At 37.1% G+C, this 19919-nt stretch overlaps 1 protein-coding gene across 2 annotated transcripts in view; it reads right to left on the bottom strand.

Annotated features, from left to right (window-relative positions):
- The window catches only part of Rnls (renalase, FAD dependent amine oxidase), a 256513-nt gene that overhangs the window by 193640 nt on the left and 42954 nt on the right, over positions 1 to 19919 (bottom strand). The window lies entirely within an intron of this gene.

Genomic DNA, 19919 nt, shown 5'->3' on the forward strand with positions numbered 1-19919 from the left:
TACCTAGCTGTTTTTCCCTCTAGTGATGGCTATGGTCCTTTAAGATTTGGCCATAAGTTTGTTTCTATGACAAAGGTTTTCCTTAACTTTCCCAAGGCTGGTTTCGGTGGCTCTGCTCTTTCAAAGTATCTTTTGTGCATCCTGATCACTACACTAAAATGCAATTAATTACTTATTTCCTTTGTCCTCCAGATCTCTGCAAGAAAGGGCTACATTTTCTTCATTAATCAATGCTTTTCAGACTCTAGCTCATTATCTGTCATACTAGTAGACACAAAATAAATGTTTAGAAGAAGAGAACGACAGTCAAGGTAATGCATGGAAGTGTTACAGACTGAATTATGTGTCTCTCAAATTCAGACACTGAAGTCCTTATCCCCAGGACTTCAGATGTGACAGTGTTTGGAGATAATTTCTTTAAAGAGGTGATTATTGTGAAATGATGTAATTCTGTGGGCTCTAAGCCAATCTGAATGGGATCCTTATAAGAAAGGGAACTTTTGGATGTTAATGTGTACACATGCAGAAAGACCATATGAATACAGAGATAAGATGGTTGACAGTTTAAGAGAAATATGTCAAAAAGGGTAAATTTTTGCCAACACTCTAGTGGATATTTAGGTGTAGAAATGTCAGAATATTTCTCCTGTTTAAAACACCAAACCTGTAGTATCTTGTTACAAGGGCCCTAGGAACTATAGAGGGCTAAAGATGGCTGAATTAGGGTCTTCCTAAATGCAGATTATTAGAGGCAGGTGGGATTACTCATGTGTGTTGGCAAGCATGTTACAACTGAGAAAAAAAAAGATTCTTATTTTCCATTCAAGACAAAAACATGAAGCTCATTTTAACCTCTGACCTATGTTCTCTAGATTATAATGTGAACATATAATTAAATTTGAGTTTGATTAGACAAAGCTCTGTTATAATTCTCATGGATTTAAGTCATAAACCATAATAGATTTATATGAGTAGGGATTTAATCTGATTATAATAAGCTACTTAACCTGATAAAGGCACATGCATTCACAGCAGTATTTCATGGCTGGATGTGTTGAGCAATCCTTGTAATTTTTAGTCTGCCTAAAAAGCTGGTGTTTTTCTGAGTTAATATTTCCCTCTTTACTACTGTGGTAGTGGCTTCAAAGAGATAGCACTATTAGAAAACAAAATTTGACACAATAGCATACTCAATAATGTTATGAAAAAATTCCAACATGAAACATGAAGTCCTTCCTTAAGAGTGCTCTTGTGGTCTTATGTTTCATCTCAGATGGTGGCAATATGTTTATATTAAAATATATTCACTTTGATAAATGGTTCATTTCTGGTAATATTTAAGAGGAGCCAATAGATCTATGATACTACATGAATCATTAAATGAAATAAAGTAATTTCTTGTTTTCATTTCAAAATATTATTGAAATATGTGAAATTATATTGTTTATATTGATAGCTGTGATCTGGAAATGACATAGTTAATTCTCCGCCTGACTATAAAATCACCCAGCTAGCAACAGCAAAAGCTATTAATCAGGAAGATAACCTTTGAAAGCCTTACTCCTTTCATGAATGGTTGCTAGTTAAATATGAACATCTGGGAAACCATTATAAATTCACTGTGCATAAATCCATTGCCCTATGCATAAAAATCCTTTTATTACAGACAGATTTTTACATAATAAGGAATGAATAAATGTATCAACATTTTTACACTATGCATGGATTTGATGGATCATTTATTAACAAAACTGACATTGTCCTTCGATGTTCAGACACTGGCTATAAAGTGGGGATAATAATATTTAGTTGAAGACAAATCTAAAAGACTTGTGTTTTAGAAGTGCTTTGGAAATCCAATGGCTTGAATGTATTGATTTTTTATGATGTCTCAGAGTTTCAATTTGGTATTTATTTTTATGTGTTTTATAATGTAAACTGAGAGAAACTGCATTCTGTTTTATACATACAAACATACATAAAAGCTGATAAATTTAAAAAGTAATTGGTACAAGCCATTTTTATTCACCTAATATTTTTAGTGACACTCTAAAAATCTTTCAACATAGGCCCCTGAGTCATTCAGTTAGGGAATTTTTTTTGTCATATCTCCTATTGACACAAATTCCTGAAGTCTAAGTTAGTTATGAAAAGTAAAAGAACAAACAAAAACAAAAGAGAGTAAAATAACAAAAAAGAAAAGGGAAGAAAGAAAAAAGAAAGGAAAGAAGGAAGGAAGGAAGGAAGGAAGGAAGGAAGGAAGGAAGGAAGGAAGGAAGGAAGGCAGGCTGGCTCCAAGAGTCAATTCTTATGCTATTTGAAAAGGAACACCATGGGACTGGGAGATGCTCAGCAATTAAGAGAGTGTACTGCTCTTTCAGGGAATCTGAGTTCAATTCCAGAACCCATGTTAGGCAGCTCACAACTGACTATAGTTACAGTTCCAGAGGATCCAAAGTCTCTGTTCTCTGCAGGCATTTGCATGCAGATTTCATATACCCAAAGTCCCTCCCAGCCCCATGTACACATAATTAACAGTTAAATTTTAAAAAAAAAAAAGAAAGAAAAGGAAAACTGTGTTTCTAACACGGAGTAAAGCAAATACAGTATTGCTCTGCCTAATGGAATTAAAAAATGGGTGGGAGCAGGGTCACTCGTGAAGTCTCACTCCTAACTGAGCAGCTAGGGCAATTAACAACGGCTAGGAAAGGGGAAAAAATGACGTTTTTAGTTATGTGGCCCCTTGAAGGTGGTCCTTGCTCTTGTAGATGGTCCCTCACCTATGCACATCCTGGCAGCACTGAGTGGACTCAGTGGGTTTAAAAAGGAACACTTGAAGTTGGAAGGGAAACGTGATATGGGAGATAGAGATGATTTGGAAGGAATGGAATAGAAAACCAAGAAAATGGATCAAAACACCTTGTGTGTGTATGAAATTCTCAAATAATTAAACACACACACACACACACACACACACACACACACACACACACACACACACACAAAGCCAAAGATTCTGTTACAAATCTAAATTTTCTGAATGGACACCTAGGATAAACCTTAATCCCAAAGGAAACTCACTGGATGTTTTGTAATCACTGCTTTATTCCAAGTTGGATCATAGTAAGAACAACCCCTCACCCTAACAGGTTAAGAAATTAAAAACATATTTATTATTTTTATTCTTATTTTATGGGGGTGGGATGGGCATGGTACATGTGGAGATGAGTGGACAACCCTTGGGAATTGGTTGTTTCCTACATTTACCTGAGTTCTGAGGATTGACCTAAGGACACAAAGTTTGCAAGGCAAGAGCTTTCAAGCTGTCTCACCAGCCCAAGTCTATGTAAAATTTAATACCACAATACTTTACTGAAGTACATAAGGGCTTTCATTCAAATGACATTAAGAATATACATATTTATGCATAATAATAACATGCATATGTATAATATAATCACAGGTATCTTTGTGCTGTGGATAAAGGATTTTTATGGCCTACTATAAGCTTTCCTACATCAACATTGGAGAGAAAATATTCAATATATCAAAATAACAGTATGTAGTTAAAATAGGACAAATATGATCATGAAAATTTGGTTAGACAATCTTACTGTGGAGTTTTATAAAACATATATTTTTATAAAAATATAAACATTTATATTTGTGACTAAATAAAAATAAACTAAATTGTAAACAAATAAACATTGACAAAATTGCTGTTCATCTCTATCATCAGAACTGGAAAGGAGGGCCTGACATACGGCACAGAGGATGAGGGCACTTGTTCCATCCTGGATGACTTGAAATACTCAGAACACACAGTGGAAAGCTGGCACCACCTCCTGCAAATTGTTCTCTGACCTTCTGTGACCTCTATCTACATTCATGTACACACACACACACACACACACACACACACACACACACACACACACACCTCACTAAATAACTGTAAAAAATTGAAACTAAGAACACTAAAATGTGGTTAGCACATAGCTGATACTCAACAATAAATGAAGATAGAAAGCTAACCTTCAGAGTAAACCTGGGATGCTAGCCATTTGTTTTAAGGAATCACTGTTCAACGAATGGGGAAAGGGATGAATAAGTAACATTTACTACTACATCTGCTACCAATGAACTCCTATGTTACAGAAACATCATTAAGTCTAATGCTAGATTTCACCCCAGTATTCTTTTCAACTAACCAGGCCACTTCCTTAAGCAAGAAGTGACACTTTTGTGCCTCTGTTTGAAAAAGCAGAAAAACATCAATACTTTCCCATTGTACACACCAGTGACTCAAAAACTTAGCTGCTCACCAGAATCATCTGAAGAACATTCTGAAGGTGTCTTGGGAGTTAGCACTGTGGCTCACATCCAAAATGTCAGCACTTGGAAGCCTAAGACAGGGGGATTATGAGTTGAAGATTAACCTGAGCTACTAATACTCTATCTTAAGAAAAAAAAAGTATCTCAGTCTTCAGTCCTATAGTCACAGATCCTGATTCAGAAAGTCTGGTTCCTCCTGAGGCATCTTTGTACTTAAGTCTCCAGTTGTGCATGGTTGTGCATGCCTATAGTCCAAATACTAAGTAGAGTGAAGCAGGAGGGTTGTAAGGATTTATTGTAGGTATTACTGTCCTAGCCTATAACACATGAAGTGCTAGAAACATAGCTCAGTAGCAGAGTACTTGTTTAGTGTGTAGAAGACCCTAGATCTGATTTCCAGTATCCTGATCCCTACAATATAAGTGTATACAGAATAAGATGCCTATTTAGGCTTGATATCTTGTTCTTTTTAAGGCCTAGCTAATGTTCCTTCTATATCCTTCCTTAAATTACAAAACATCTGCCAGCTTGAAAGAGAAAGATGAGAAGTATATGTACACTAATATTTAATGAACACCAGGTATTTGGTAAAATCCCATATGGAATTTAATTTAGAATACTGAAGGTCTATGGTTATATAAGCACAGTTATCATTCCTTTAATCTTATGAAAGTAAAACACATAATTTCTAAAAAATAATTTATGTCTCTCTTTAAAATGCCAACTATCATCCTTGAGTTTGAGACTTCTTCAACAAATAGGAAAGTTTTTCTCTAAGCCTAAGAAAGAATAACCCAGATTGCTGCCTTCAACCCTATTAAAACATCCTGAAAAGCTCCACAATGTTTACTGATTTCTGAGTATCATCTCACAAAGGATCTTGAACAAGGCCTGCGGTATACATACTTGACATTTCCTTCTGCTTTGGAGGGGTGGCTCTATCCTCACAATGCTGGAACCATCTGAAACTCAGTATCTGAGACCTTATACGATATCTAATTGTGTTTATTTGTCACCTTTGGCTAACAGATCACTGATTTATCACCATAAATAATAGGATGCTGCTTCCTTTGCCAATCACACTCATTTCTTATGGATACCAGATCTCCTGTTGCTTTCTCACGTATGGACCAGAACCCCTGAATAGATCCAGTGGCTTTGCATTTCCTAAAATATGTAAAAGTTACAGTGATTTAGAGACTGGAAATGTCTTATCTCTTGATTTGATGCTGTAGCAATCACTCAGATACCAAAGCAGTATTGTTTCAAAAGCTTCTGAGGCTTTAGAGAGAATGTTTTCATCTTTCTCTACAGTTTCCATCTCTACATGATTCATATGATATTTTAAGGGGGGGCAGTGATGAATCAAACAATATTCTCAGAAGCAGTATTTCCCAAATAATTATTAAACAAGCTAGCCCAACTTCACTTTCCCTCTAAGAGTATTCTCTCTTTCCAGAAATGCTACCTAGTCTCTCCTATGGATTATTTTCTGGTTGGCAAGTTCCAGTAATCCAAAAGATTGTGCCTAACATATGAAAATTTTGAAGATGTGTACACAATGTGAACAGCTTCCTAAAGGATGACGCAAGGGAAAGAAAGAATTGTTAAGAGGGGTAGAGGATCCTACATCTGGTCTTCTTTTTAACCACTTTCTATCTCCTACGCACAAAGCAGATGAGTCACATTTTTGAATATATGTCTTACACAACATATACAGAAAAGTCTTTACCTGGAGGAGAAATTCTAAATCTACAATCAGAGTTATGTATCCAGAATACTAGGCTACTGAAAACCAACTTGGAGGAGTTACAGGGGAGAGGGAGTGTATTAGTTACCTTTCTATTGCTGTGACAAAACATCATGACCAAGGCTACTTGTAAAGGAAAACATTTAACTGGGCTAATGGTTTCAGAGGGCTAAGAGTCCATGATGGTAGAGCAAAGGCATGGCGGCAGGGACAGCTGAGAGCTTACATCTTGATCCACATGTAGGAGGCAAAGAAAGAACTCAAAAGTAGTGAGTCTTTTGAAATCTCAAAGCTCACCCCCAGTGACATACTTCCTCCCTAAGATCACATCTCCTAATCCTCCCCAAACACCTACCAAGTGGAAATGAAGTATTCAAAAACACGAATCTATTGAAGACATTCAAACCACTTTGGGGGGCAGGGGTAAATTACCAGGTGCTAAAATTCTACGTTAACATTGTCCTAACATCCAGGTCCCTGGAAAGATCTATCCCTGTCTCTCAAAGCATCATATTCTTGCCTTGGCTTCTTGTTTTTCTTCATCACCCCCCTCAAACACAAACCATGCTCTCTTGTTTTGTGTATTTCAGGTCCTTCATGGAAACATGCTGAAAAATATCTAGTCATCCTACTCTTGAATCAATTTTTCTAGTTTGCTCCAACTTGAAAAATTACTGCCATTAAGGGAGTTTCTGAAAATCTTGTTTCCATAGAACTACGAGCCTCCATCAAGATGAAATAAATAAGGATGTTGTCAGGTCCTATAACGCTGATGCCTGTTTCATTGGTTCTATTACTCACCACACTTAAAAAGCTTTCTGTTGCTCTGATAGACTGTGGTTTGACAGGAATGACTGGATAACTTTAAAGGAAGTTGGAGCCAGAAGGCAAAGCAAAGCTCCAGTCTGGAGTAAGCAAATGTGTCTAACCTTCTGACTGTTTTGTTCCCAGATTTGGATGGATTAAGACAATCATAGGTACTTATCCCATAAGTGATGATAAACTGCTGTGAGTTTTAGTGAGACACGATGAAATCCAGCCTACTCACAGCGGGCAATATGAATGGGGATTACAAGATTTTTGGTTAATAAGATTTAATAAAAAAACACTAAATAATTTTAAAAGTTTGAGAAAACTACCAATTGCAGCATAGATAAGGAAAATATATCCAAAAGTACAAAAGAAAAAAAAAGAGAAGTTAAAATTATGGCACAGGAAAACAACATCAAAGAAACGGGCAGCAAGAAGAGAAGACCAGGATCTAAGCGAACCCTGGAACACTCACCAAGGAAAACGGAGCCTGGATTTTAGACAATATTTGGACTTATTTCCATCGTAACTCTTGCTAAATGATATTACTTAAGACCCAGTAACTCTTGCTTTACTTCCATCCTAGAGCAAATGCTTAAACAAGTGCTGGCAGGCTCAGCTTTCTGGCTAGTGCTATTCCAGAACATGGCATTAGCACGTTTGGAAGACTTAACTTCTTTTTTTTTTTTTTTTTTTTTTTTTTTGGTTTTTCGAGACAGGGTTTCTCTGTGTAGCTTTGCGCCTTTCCTGGAACTCACTTGGTAGCCCAGGCTGGCCTCGAACTCACAGAGATCCGCCTGGCTCTGCCTCCCGAGTGCTGGGATTAAAGGCGTGCGCCACCACCGCCCGGCTTGGAAGACTTAACTTCTAATGAGGACTTTTCATCGTTCATTAACTGCACTTCACTGAAATGGGGCCAATTTATGGTCTGTCCTGAAACAAAAGTTACAGTGGGATTTCAAAGTATTTATTGAAACATTAGCAAATTGTGTGGTAGTGCCTGAAGGTCAGTAAGTGTATACTGAAAGAGCATATGACTAATCTAATGTGCAAAAATTTAATCCTGCACAAACTGGATTAAAACTTGGAGTAATAACGGGGTGTGGTAGCCTACCCATAATCCCAGCACTATGGAGCCAGAGGCAGGATGTTCATGGGTTCCAGAAGTTCTGGGACAGTCTACACATCATTGTGAAATCCTGATTTAAAAAAACCTAAAAATCAGGGTATCTCAAAAATAAAAGTGAAAAAGGAATACTAGGCAAAATGAAAATTTTAATGTTAATGATATAAGAAAGCAAGGCTGATAAGCAACTAATCAGGTCAAATATTTTTGCCAAGGCTGCCAGCAGTTGTTTCACTCAAGACAGGAGAAGAAGAGGGGAGTTGGGATGTGGTTAGGGTGGATTCCTGTCTAGCACACACGGTCCAGCTCTGATGTCCCCCTTGACAAAACAGATAAACAAAAAGAGCAGAAGCTGAAAAGCCCTGATTCACCAGTTACTCCTCCTCCCCAAAGAAAAATTGTCTTGCCACAGGGCCTGATGGATAGTTTACAGGATCCCATGGGGCAATGGCATCCAGGAAGAGGGGATAATTATACAACAAAAAGTATTTTTTTTTTTGTATATTTGTAGTTAAAACCATCATACCAACAGAAGTTATGAGAAAGAACTTTTAAGAGTCACTTTTCTTAAGATTCCTAAAACATGGAACATATTCTAACCTTCTTCATAAAAAAAAAATTAAATGCCAGATGCCTGCACATAAGAGGCAGAGGCAGAAAAATCTCTGTGAATTCAAGGCCAGCCTGGTCTACATAGTGAGTTCCAGGCCATCCAGAGCTGCACAGCAATACAGTGTTTAAAGAAAAAATTGTTTTTCTTTTACACCACAAATGAATGCTCCTGGTCTGCTGCGTATGTGCCCCACTGTGCTGAGAAAAAAAGTAAACTGATTCTGTTATTTCTGGCCCAGTGTGAAGAGTAATTTCTTTTATTAAAAACTAAACATTTAGCTCCTTTGAACAATGAATTTCAAATCATTCATGAAGAGGGCGATACAAACCTACAAAACAAAGTAACTCCATGGCAGCATTACCAGGACTGTTCTGTTTCACTTACTTTGCATCAGGACCATCTGGCTACACTCCATTCTCCCTGTGAGTTTAGAAAATCACAAAGAATAAAAGTAAAAGATGAAATGCTCCCTTTTCATTGCTGTATTCCAAAATTTCCTTAGGATCCAAGAAAAAAAAATCATTACAGCTTTTTAGTAGGAGATCAGTTTTGACAAGGAGGGTACTTTGTGGAAACTGCAAATACAAAGCCAACTGGACTCTTAACCTGCATGGATTCAGAATCACCTAAATATTAAGATCACTGCGCACACTCCAAACTCTCCCCTCCTCCCCTTCCAGTTAAGCCAGGTGGACTTTATTAGGGCATACAGGTTGAAGCCAGGCTCATCCTACCCATGCACACCCACACACTTGCTGGGTGGATTTCACCTAAGGGTCGCTGGCATTCAGCTGCTCTGAAGAACACCATTTGCATCTTAGCTAACCATCTTGGGATGTGCCATTCCCTCTCTACACTTGAAGCAATCCCAGCTGTCTTTACCCAGCTCCGACTATAGTTTTTTGAACTCTATGTTCCAGTAATTTCTAGTTGTATCATTCCTTTAATCTGACTAGGTATTTTTTTTTAAATATTTAGGTTCATGATTTTGGTTCTCTTGCTTGGCTTTAGGTACTGTTCCTAATGGCTTCTAGAACACTGTTTTCATTCTGCACTGTTCTATAGCAGCACAAGAATAATTTGCATACCATCCTAACTGGGTCAAGTTCACTTATATATTGTGACTTTGAAAATGTTTTCATTTTTCTCAGAGCTGAATTTATCAGCAGAATATACTTCTTATAGTATCTAGTATGATACAGTGGATGTAGTACAATGTATATTAATAGTTAATATTTCTAGCATAGATAAGTGAATAAATAAAAGAGATTCTGACCTGGGCCATAGTCATGCTAAGAGCATTTTCTGTTTTACAAATTGTATCAGCTGCATAAAATAATTTAATTTTGTTGTAAAATAACAGCACATTTTAATTAGGTATTTAGATTAAACAAAGTGAAAATTTCAGTTCTTTGGTTACACTAGTCATGTCTCAAATGCTCAAAAACCACAAATTACTAATGCTTATCTTATCAGAGGATATAGACAACACACTAAGAATCACAGAAAAGTCCTACTATACAAAACTGAGTCATCTCTTGTAGCTGGAGGTTTTCCTGTCAGAAAGAAATCCCACAGCAATCTCTGCTCTTTGTAGCAACACAAACTCTGGCTCTATGTATGGCATTGGGTGAAACACTAACTATACTTAATCTTTCAGTAAATTTCAAGTATTAAATCATTTGCCTGGTTCCAAGAGCAGACCACACTACAGTTTATTATTCCAATTCTACAACATAAAGACAAGGAATATGTAGATCTCACATTCAGAAATTTGACATGCTCAAGTTATCAGTGAAGCAATACATGGCTTGCTGTTGGGTTGTGTGTGTATGTAGGGGATTGGACCAAATACTTAATATTATAATTATTTCTCTCTACTTCCCATTCCCCCAAAACCTAGTGATCATCCCTATATGAAATATAATCTATAAAGCACAGAGGACCTACAGGTATTGACTTGTAACGATACTATAAACTTTCTTCATATTTATAAAGGTTCTAGAGAACCACAATACTTCATTTAGATCACCTAGGTAATGAGAGTTGAGACAGCTGCAGCCTCAGCAATGCAGAAGGTCATTCAAAGCTAAGGAGGGACTGCTTTTCTGAGCAGTTTTCCCTGCATATGCGAATAGTGCTCCTTGGGTTTCCATGGTGGCTTAGGTGTTCACTTATAATAAATGCAGATACATACTGGGATACAAACTTATCCAGCACAAAAAGAGTGGACCTTCATATCTTCCAAATCACAAACTATAAAAACTAGATATTCACATTTGTTATTATGGTATTGCAAATAGAAATTCACCCATGAAGACCATTTTCAGGTCTTTCATGGAGTGGTAAAGAATATCGACTTTTATTTATTTGATTAGAATATTACTTCAGGGCACAACAAAGATAGTAAAAACAGAGTGTGGTTTGGTACTTTTCTGTATTCTTTTGCAACATCAAATCATAGTTTTAGCAGACACTGGAGATTATACCACCCAGTAATAATAGAAGCATGCTTAATCTGCCAAGATCTCTTTGTCCTTATGAAATTTATGATATGACTCATGGAAACACGGGCCCAGTGCCACAGAAACCAGTCAAGATTGTGTGATGATGTGAAGTCCAAGTGAATTGGCTTCCAAGGTGCAACGAATTGAGCAAATCTACAGCTGTACTCTGGTTTAAGTAGACTTCATCTTCATAGCCTTGCAAAGGCCATAGCAACTCAACAACTGCCAAAGAAAATCAAAGCAAGAGTTGGCGGAATAGGCCTTTTAATTTTATATATATATAATTTTTTTTAAAGACTGAGGACCATGCAGCCACAGCAACCTTCAGTACAATATAGCAAGTACTTAATGATCACATTAGAAATCTTATTTAAAAGTTGATGTACATACTTAAAACTCCTGTCCAAAATGATAAGGACGATAGGAGCATTGATGAAATAGGAAGAAATGGGGACCATGTATATTCTGTTTCCTTAGTATTGCCATGAAGACACAAGAGTAACAATTTTTTGAAAGCTATGTAGCAGATAGATGGAGAGCGACTGCCTTTTATTCTCAGAGCTGAAGTCTAAATGTGTGAAGAAGATAACCATCAAGAAGCCTGCAGAGCTAAAGAATTATGGAAAGCTTCAGGAACTGGAACATGAGAATAATGGTAGAAAAGGACTTAGATTCTAACAATCTGCATATTTTTCTTACTCAGTTCTAACTAGATTCTCAACTGGACCAAGGAAATCTTGATCTCCAAAAACATGAAATTAGACAGTGTGGTGGTTTAAATGAGAATGACCTCCATAGAATAATGTATTTGAATACTTGGTCCTTAGTTGATGGAACTGTTTGGAAAGCATTAGGTGTGGCCTAGTTAAAGGAGGTATGTCACCAAGGGTTGACTTTGAGGTTTCAAAAGCTCATGCCATTTCCAATTATCTCTTTCTCTCCCTGCCTCCTACTGTAGAGAATATGTAAACTTTCAGCTACTGATCCAGTGGTACACCTGCCTGCCTGCTGCAATACTCCCCGGTACTACTTAGTCATGGACTCTAACCCTCTGGAACTGTAAACCCCAATAAACTTAGTTGTAGAATATTATTTTAAAGTGTGTTACATTTGCTTGTGATGTAGATCATTTGCTTTAATGATGTAAAGATGTGTTACATTGCACTTGTTAAACTCTGTGAAGCTGTGTTGTTACTTTGCCTGTCTAAAACACCTGATAGGTCTAATATAGAGATGAATGGCTAATAGCAAGGCAGGAGAAAGGATAGATGGGATTGGCAGGCAGAGAAAGTAAATAGGAGGAGAAATCTGGGAAGAGGAGATCAAGGAGCAAGAAAAGGAGAAGAAGAGGATTCCAGGACCCAGCCACCCAGCTACACAGCAAGCCATGCAGTTAGAACTAAAGAAAGATATACAGAAATAGAGAAAGGTAAAATCCCAGAGGCAAACAGTAGTTGGGATTATTAAAATGAAAAAAAGAAACTGGCGAGAAACAAGCCAAGCTAAGGCTGGACATTTATAAGTAAGAGTAAGCCTCTATGTGGTTTATTTTGGAGCTGGGTGCTGTCCCCCTCCAGAGAGCCAAAGAGAAAAGAGTAAGAAAACAAACAAATACAAAACTCTAGGTTCTATAGGTTGCTGTGGTCACAGTGTCTTTTTACAGCAATAGAAAAGTAACTGAGACAGATAGGATGACAATATGGGTGCATCTGATTCTCCTTAGTGAAACTGAAGTGAAAGCTCATGTCCTCAGTGGTGAAGCACTCTCTTGTAAGTCGAATTGCTAAATGGTCTTATTAATAAAACACCTGGAGCCAGATATTGGGGTAAATTCTTAAAGATCAGAGAGACAGAACAAGCCCCAGCCAACCTCACCTTGCCAACTCCTCAGCCGATTCTGTTTCCTCAGACTGAATGCCTCTGAATCCTCACCCGGAGGGGATCTCAGCTGAACTGCTGCTTAAAAGCCTAAAAGCTTAAAAACCTCTAATTCCTGGTCCTCACACCTTATATACCTTTCTACTTTCTGCCATCACTTCCTGGGATTAAAGGTGTGTGTCTTTCCTAAGCAAGACATGAGATGCCAAGTTCTGGGATTAAAGGTGTGTGCCACCATGCCTGGCTCTGTTCCTAATGTGGCCTTGAACTCACAGAGATCCAGATAGATCTCTGCCTCCCAAATGCTAGGATTAATGTCATGTGTGCCACCACTGTCTGGCCTCTATGTCTAAACTAGTGGCTGTTCTGTTCTCTGACCCCAAATAAGTTTTATTAGGGTACACAATATATTGGGGGACATAATGTATCACCACACTCTCTAGCTCAGTCCTCCTAGCTACCTATCTCATCAGGGCTTCCTAGACTCCAGCCATCTTGGTTTGAGCTTCTCCCCATACTCTCCACCTTTACCACACTGCAGGCAGGACACTAAAGGCCTGTCTCTGAAAAACAGGCACATTTAAATTAAGGCCACAATGTACTAGTGTTCAGGAGCACCCTCTCACAGATTCCTCAGGGAACACTTTGGTAACTCAGAATAAGGGACTATTTTTCCCAAAAACATCATAAAATCTTCAACTTTTAAATCCACATGCTTAGACTGGGAAATACTTTCACCTAATTCATACAAGCTACTACAGCATTATTGAGAGGTCTCCACTACATGATTTTAGCATTACCTTGTTGTCCTCAGTGAAATGTACCAGCCCCCCACCACCACCACACACACACAGCTGATGATAGGAATTGTGGTACCACACAGTCCAAATAGAAATTGAGTGACAAAGAAATTCTCAAACATCCAAAGCCCAAAACCAACAAAACCAAAACAGAAAGGACTAAGAGTAGAGCCTCAATTTGAAGGGGAAAAAAAAACCTCTAATGCATCTCAACATAAATAAAGAAATTATTATACCTTTCCCACACACTGTTACTAAGAGTGACTGAGGAAATGTGGCTACAGTGAAGCCTCAGTCCCTAAAAGCTGACTCTGTCCTGATTACTACTATACTGACCTGATTTCTAACCCGTTACTTCTCCTCTCCATTTCCTTTGTTCCACTTTTGATAATAATTTACTCAATATTTCTAAAATTCCAAGTTTTATTTATTCATTTCTTTATTTTTGTTACTGTCACCTCAGAATCTGTAATTTTACTTATCTCTTTTTAGAATTCCAAAGTTAGTTACTGGTCAAATATAAGTACATATTTTGTTTGGTGTTTTAGTTTAAAAACCATGAAAAAGCTATCTGTTTATCATGGTTGATCAATGATGAAATACTTCTACAAATCTGACTAAACTCACCATTGCTTCTTGTGTCTGACTTCTTTTCTAAATGGTTTGCTTCTAAGTACAACCTTTAATACATCTTACAGTGGTTGCAGCTAGATGATAATAATCCTTTAGTCTTTGCATAACTAAAAATGTATTATATTCTTAGAAGGTGTGGCCTTGGTTCTGGGTGAATATACTTTGTTCAGAAAAACCTTCTTTCTAATAAGTATGTGATAAATCCATAGGAACAGAGTGAGAGCTCCAAGATAGGATCATCAAAGAAGGTAATGAAATAATACATGGCTGACAGAAATGCATGGTGGCTGACTCCCTAATAAAGAAAAAAAATGAGAATCTGCTTTTAAAAATGAAAAGAAAAGAATAAGTATCATGTAATGGAAGGCAAAATGAGGATTTGTTTCCAGTAAACATTCCTAAAGACACTGGTTCTAATGCTTGATGCAAAAATTAAGAAATATTTATGAAAGTGGATAAGCCACTGTATTCAACTAGTAAGGCCTGGAGGAAAATATCTGATTTTGGTTGTTGTGATTACATGAGGGACAGAAGGACATCAGAGGTTAGCCTTCTTTTATCAGCATTCCTGAAGTTAATAAGTATTGCAGGGCCACAAAGAGAACCACAAAATCAGAAGGTCATGCAAGAGTACAAGAAGAGAGGAGAGTACAAAAGCATGATTTCTAGATTCATCCTTTGGATAAGTTGTTTGTATTTTATCTTGATGATGAATTGAATTCATCAGAGCATTTGAAAAACCCATGTTGCATTAGGTACACTATAATTCCATTTAGTCCAGATAAAAGCTGCTGGAGAGAGCAAGGACATTCCAAGTACAAAAATCAATGCTTTTTTTTCCCCCTAGGTTGAGTTTAGCCACATAAGTGGTCTCTATACCTGGCCACATCACAGATTTCTGTGCTACTCAATAATAGCTATATATCTCTTGTCAGTGCTGAATTTTTGCCACCTTTATTAATTTAAGCAAATTTCACATAATCACACATAATAAACCAGTGCACAACTTTTGCCAAACATCCCTTTTATAAGCCTGTTCCAGTGCAGTGATAATATTTCTCATGGCTCTCCAGTGGATGTGAAGTATTCTCACAACTAGTTATTAAATAGAATGGAATAAGTACATTTTACTTTCATTTAAAATCTATTTGTACTCCATGGGTTTATGTTGGATAAATAGATGGTGAATGCAGAAATTTTCAAATCAGCTCTTCATTCCCAGAAGCAAAATCATAATTGCCTCTAAAGCCAAACATTGAGCATGCCTACAAGAAGATATGGACATACTTAAATTACATTGGATTGCTTTTGTCTCCCAACTGTTATCTCTCTTAAGAATAAAAGCATCAGTTTGACATTCACTGGAGATATTTTCAAGCATTATATTATAAAATTCATTTACCTAAGTTCCTTAAATTTTGGGGGGAAGAGAATTTACTGTCAATTTGAATCGATATATATGACTGCCTTTGCATTTCTGTTAACTACATAATCTAATTTACATCTTTACATTTTATTTATGCATTGTCATACCTACATAGAAACTGTAAATGATATAATAAGAAACGCTTTACCAGATCTACAATATTATTTAATTAAAGATATCACAGAATATTTTAGTTGCTATATACTTTATTTGATGATATACCATTAGTTATAGCTAAAAATGAATCTTTCATTTGAAATAGAAATACTTAATACTTTGCTCCTATGGGAATAATAAACCATTCTTTTCTTCATAATCTATTTTATGGTATTATTTTTAATAATTTGTTCCTTGGGATCAAAAGTAAAATTTAACAACCATTTATTAAGCTTTTACTTCATATAAGTTATTTCCATGAATTCTAAAGAGGATACAAAAAGAACAAGATGTGACTACAGCCTTAAGAAACTTCAAACCTGGTACAACAAATAAATACTCCAACAGAACATGGCAAACACCATGGAAAACTTGAGGAAAATGTGCTAGGTGAACTCTGTTTTTAGTTAGCCATCACGAGAATCTTGAAAATGAGGAAGGTTCTAAAACACCAGCAGTTACTTAGTGAAATTCTCACTCAGCTGCCCTGGAGGTTAAAACCTATGGTCCCCATGATTAAGAAATGTACTGACATTCTCTTTGAGAAGGAATACTTGTGGCTAGTTAATGCTGAAAACAATACTTACAGTTATTTTACTTAACCCTTGCAGAAGAGAGCCACAGGTCTCTCTGAGCAGCCCTGCACCTCCCTGTGTAAAACCAAGACCAGCTAGCCTCCAACCAAAGCAAAACGGCTCAGGACTGATGCACTTCATGTCTGTAAAGATGGACACCAACACCATTTAATCTAACTTTAAAACAGAGGAGAAGTGAACCTTCCATGCTGAGGGTTGCATGTTACTATATTTAAATCAAAAGACTGGCTACCCGATTAACAGCTGTCATCTGAAGCAGCACCCAAAACGTTGGTAGTGTTTTGAGGACAAGTCTGAAAGGACCAACATGTAATTTGCTATGGAAAACTATTAGCGTGTTTCATTTCAAATCATGTGAAAATAAACTGAAAAGATTTCTGTACAAATAAAAATGAATCAATTCATCCCTTACTTGTACCCAGTTGTGCTGCATTAATCATCCCTGACCACCAATTAAAATTTTCCACTGCTGAAACTCTCCAGAGCTTTGCAGAATGCAAAAAGTTCTAAGAGACATCATTTTTTGTTTCTCTTCCAAATACCCCTGGGAACCCTACATTTAAAGAACTACACTATAAAATTATCATCAATAACATCTTTCCCCTGACTTTTAAGCCTTTTGCTAGAAAACTGGATGCTTAGTTAAGTACACATCTTGATGGATTTGTTTACCAAGATGACTCCTGCTGGGTCTCCAACATTCCCAGGATCCTAATCAGGAAAGAGAACACACTAGGACTTGAAAAGTTCCCCATGTACTCCTTCCTCCCAGTCACTAACTCTTTCATCTTTCTACATCAAGTCAACATTACCTGGACTTCTAATAGCACACAGTAGTTTTTACATTTCACATAAATGGAATCAAATACTCTATGCTCTCGTGTATTTAGTTTGTTTGCTTTTTTTCACTCTACTTTGAGAGTTATGTGAGTACTACAGGTATTTAGAAGTTCTTTTTCTTCTTCTTTGTAGTATCACATTATACCAATGTAACATACTTTAAGCATTTCACTGTTCTTGCTTCAGCTGGCTAGCCTCTTGGTCAGTAAACTCTGGGTATCCACCTGACTTTGCTTCCCAAAACTGGGCATATAGGCACACACAGCAGTACCTAGTTTTTGCCTTGGTGCTTAAGATATAAACCCACATCCTCATGCTTGCAAATCAAACACTCTTGTACACCAGACTGTAGATGAACAGTCTTGTTAAATAAGAAACACAGAGCCAATGCATAGATGAAAGCCCCAAGAGGTCAGAGCTAAGAGCCTTACCCTTCACTGCCGCTGTTGTCCTCTTCAGCTAGAGACCTACTTCCTTTCTGTTTGTCTTTTTTATAGACTTTCTATTCTGCCTTCTCATTGGTTATAAACCCAATCACATGACCTCCTCGTCACTGCCTGTCTGTACAGACCTCCAGGTCTTCTATGGTTGGAATTGAGATTAAAGGCGTGTGTTTCCATGCTGGCTGTATCCTTGAACACACAGAGATCCGCCTAGCTCTTCCTCTCAAGAGCTTGGATTAAAGGTGTGCACCACCACCACCCAGTTTCTGCTATGGCTTGCTATTAGCTCTGACCCCCAGGCAACTTTATTTATTAACATACAAGTAAAATCACATTTCAGTACAATTAAAATATCACCATACCAGACCATTTCCCCAACCCCTGAACCCCTTTTGGAAACAGTTAGTAAATTTTTCTTCAATAGTTGATAGAATCATGCCGATCTTCTGCCATTGTAATGGCTGATATAGAAAGCTATGTGTCCCTGATAAGTGTGGTCTAACTCAAACAGCAAGGTGACTGTGAAAGACTGCTAAAAAGGCCAGCCCAAGGTCTAGAACCCAGGCATAAGTGCTGACACAGAGGTAGGTCTAGCTGTTCTGAATCTATAAGATACTTTTTGAATTATCCATTCAAATCTTCACCTACACTAAAGTTTTGAAATATGGACTGAAGTTTGGGGGATTCTCAAAACCACAATCCTGTTTTAACTTGGAGATCATGCTGGCTTCAGCGTCATCACAGTGTTCTGATGCATAAGTCTCTTGGGCAGTGTCTTTGCAAAGAACTTCTGAAACACATCTGTTATCTAGGAACCTGAAGATGGACACCACTTGACTGGAGTGTCTTCTAGTTCCTCCTCTTCTGAATTGTTAGAACTTTGCTTCACCAAGTACTAATAGTATCAAGAAAGCAATCCAGGTTGCAGGGGAGGGAGGTCACTGGATGGCTGGGCCTTTTTGGTAACCGCATTATTATTTATGAAGCAAGCAAAAGCTTTATCGAGTTCAGACATGAAGCCAATGGATGCTTATTTATTTTTTTCATGAATGTCCAGTATTATCTATATGCACATTTTGGGTCATATAAAATCAGTTTATTTATACTTACCAATTGATATACTATCCTGATTATGAATCTATATCTAGTAGGTTTTTTTTTTTTTTGATTCTTCTAGGCCATCATGATTTCCAAACACAATATTTTACATGTGGCCCAACTTCAAACAAACAAAAAAACTAAAAGGCCTTCTGCTTAGCTATTTTTAAAAGATTAATTTATTTAATATTTATGGGTGTTTTGCTTACATGTTTTTGTGCATCATGTGCATGCAGTGCCCACAAATACCAGAAGAGAGCATCATCCCCTGGTACAGGAGTTAACCTATTAGCTACTTTCTTATGATCTACTTACTTATACAAGTCTATAATGTTTTCTACTTTCTGCAAATATAGACTTTTTTTTTTGCTTAGTAACAACTACCTTCCAGTTAAACAATTTTTACAGCTTACAAAATACTTTTACATAAAATATCCTACAATAACAACACTAATAATTTGAAGGCTAGGTCTATACCAATAAAGATGATAATGAAAAATGCAGAAAATGATAGATTAAACTCTGATATGAAATGAAATTAGAGACTTTAGCTCAAATTCACTATCTTTCTAGGCAAAGAAGAGGACCCAGACTTTCAGAGTGAGGGTGCTACAGCCATTCATTCTGTGCATTCTCTCTGTAGCCCCACGGGAACTATACAGTACAGACTTGTAAAGAAGACACTATCTGGTTCTCTACCACATTGCCTTCAGCATCTAGTAAAGGTAATGTGGTACCAGGAAGCACAGGAATTCTCAGTACATATAAGCCATGAATTAACCTCTATAAATACCAAACTTAGCTTTAACATAGATATATTGAATATTTTATTTATTCATCCATCCATCCATCCATCCATCCATCCATCCATCCATCTATCTATTTATTTATTTAAGACAGGGTTTCTC

Source organism: Peromyscus maniculatus, chromosome 1, assembly GCF_049852395.1.
Source record: "Peromyscus maniculatus bairdii isolate BWxNUB_F1_BW_parent chromosome 1, HU_Pman_BW_mat_3.1, whole genome shotgun sequence".
NCBI lineage: Eukaryota > Metazoa > Chordata > Mammalia > Rodentia > Cricetidae > Peromyscus > Peromyscus maniculatus.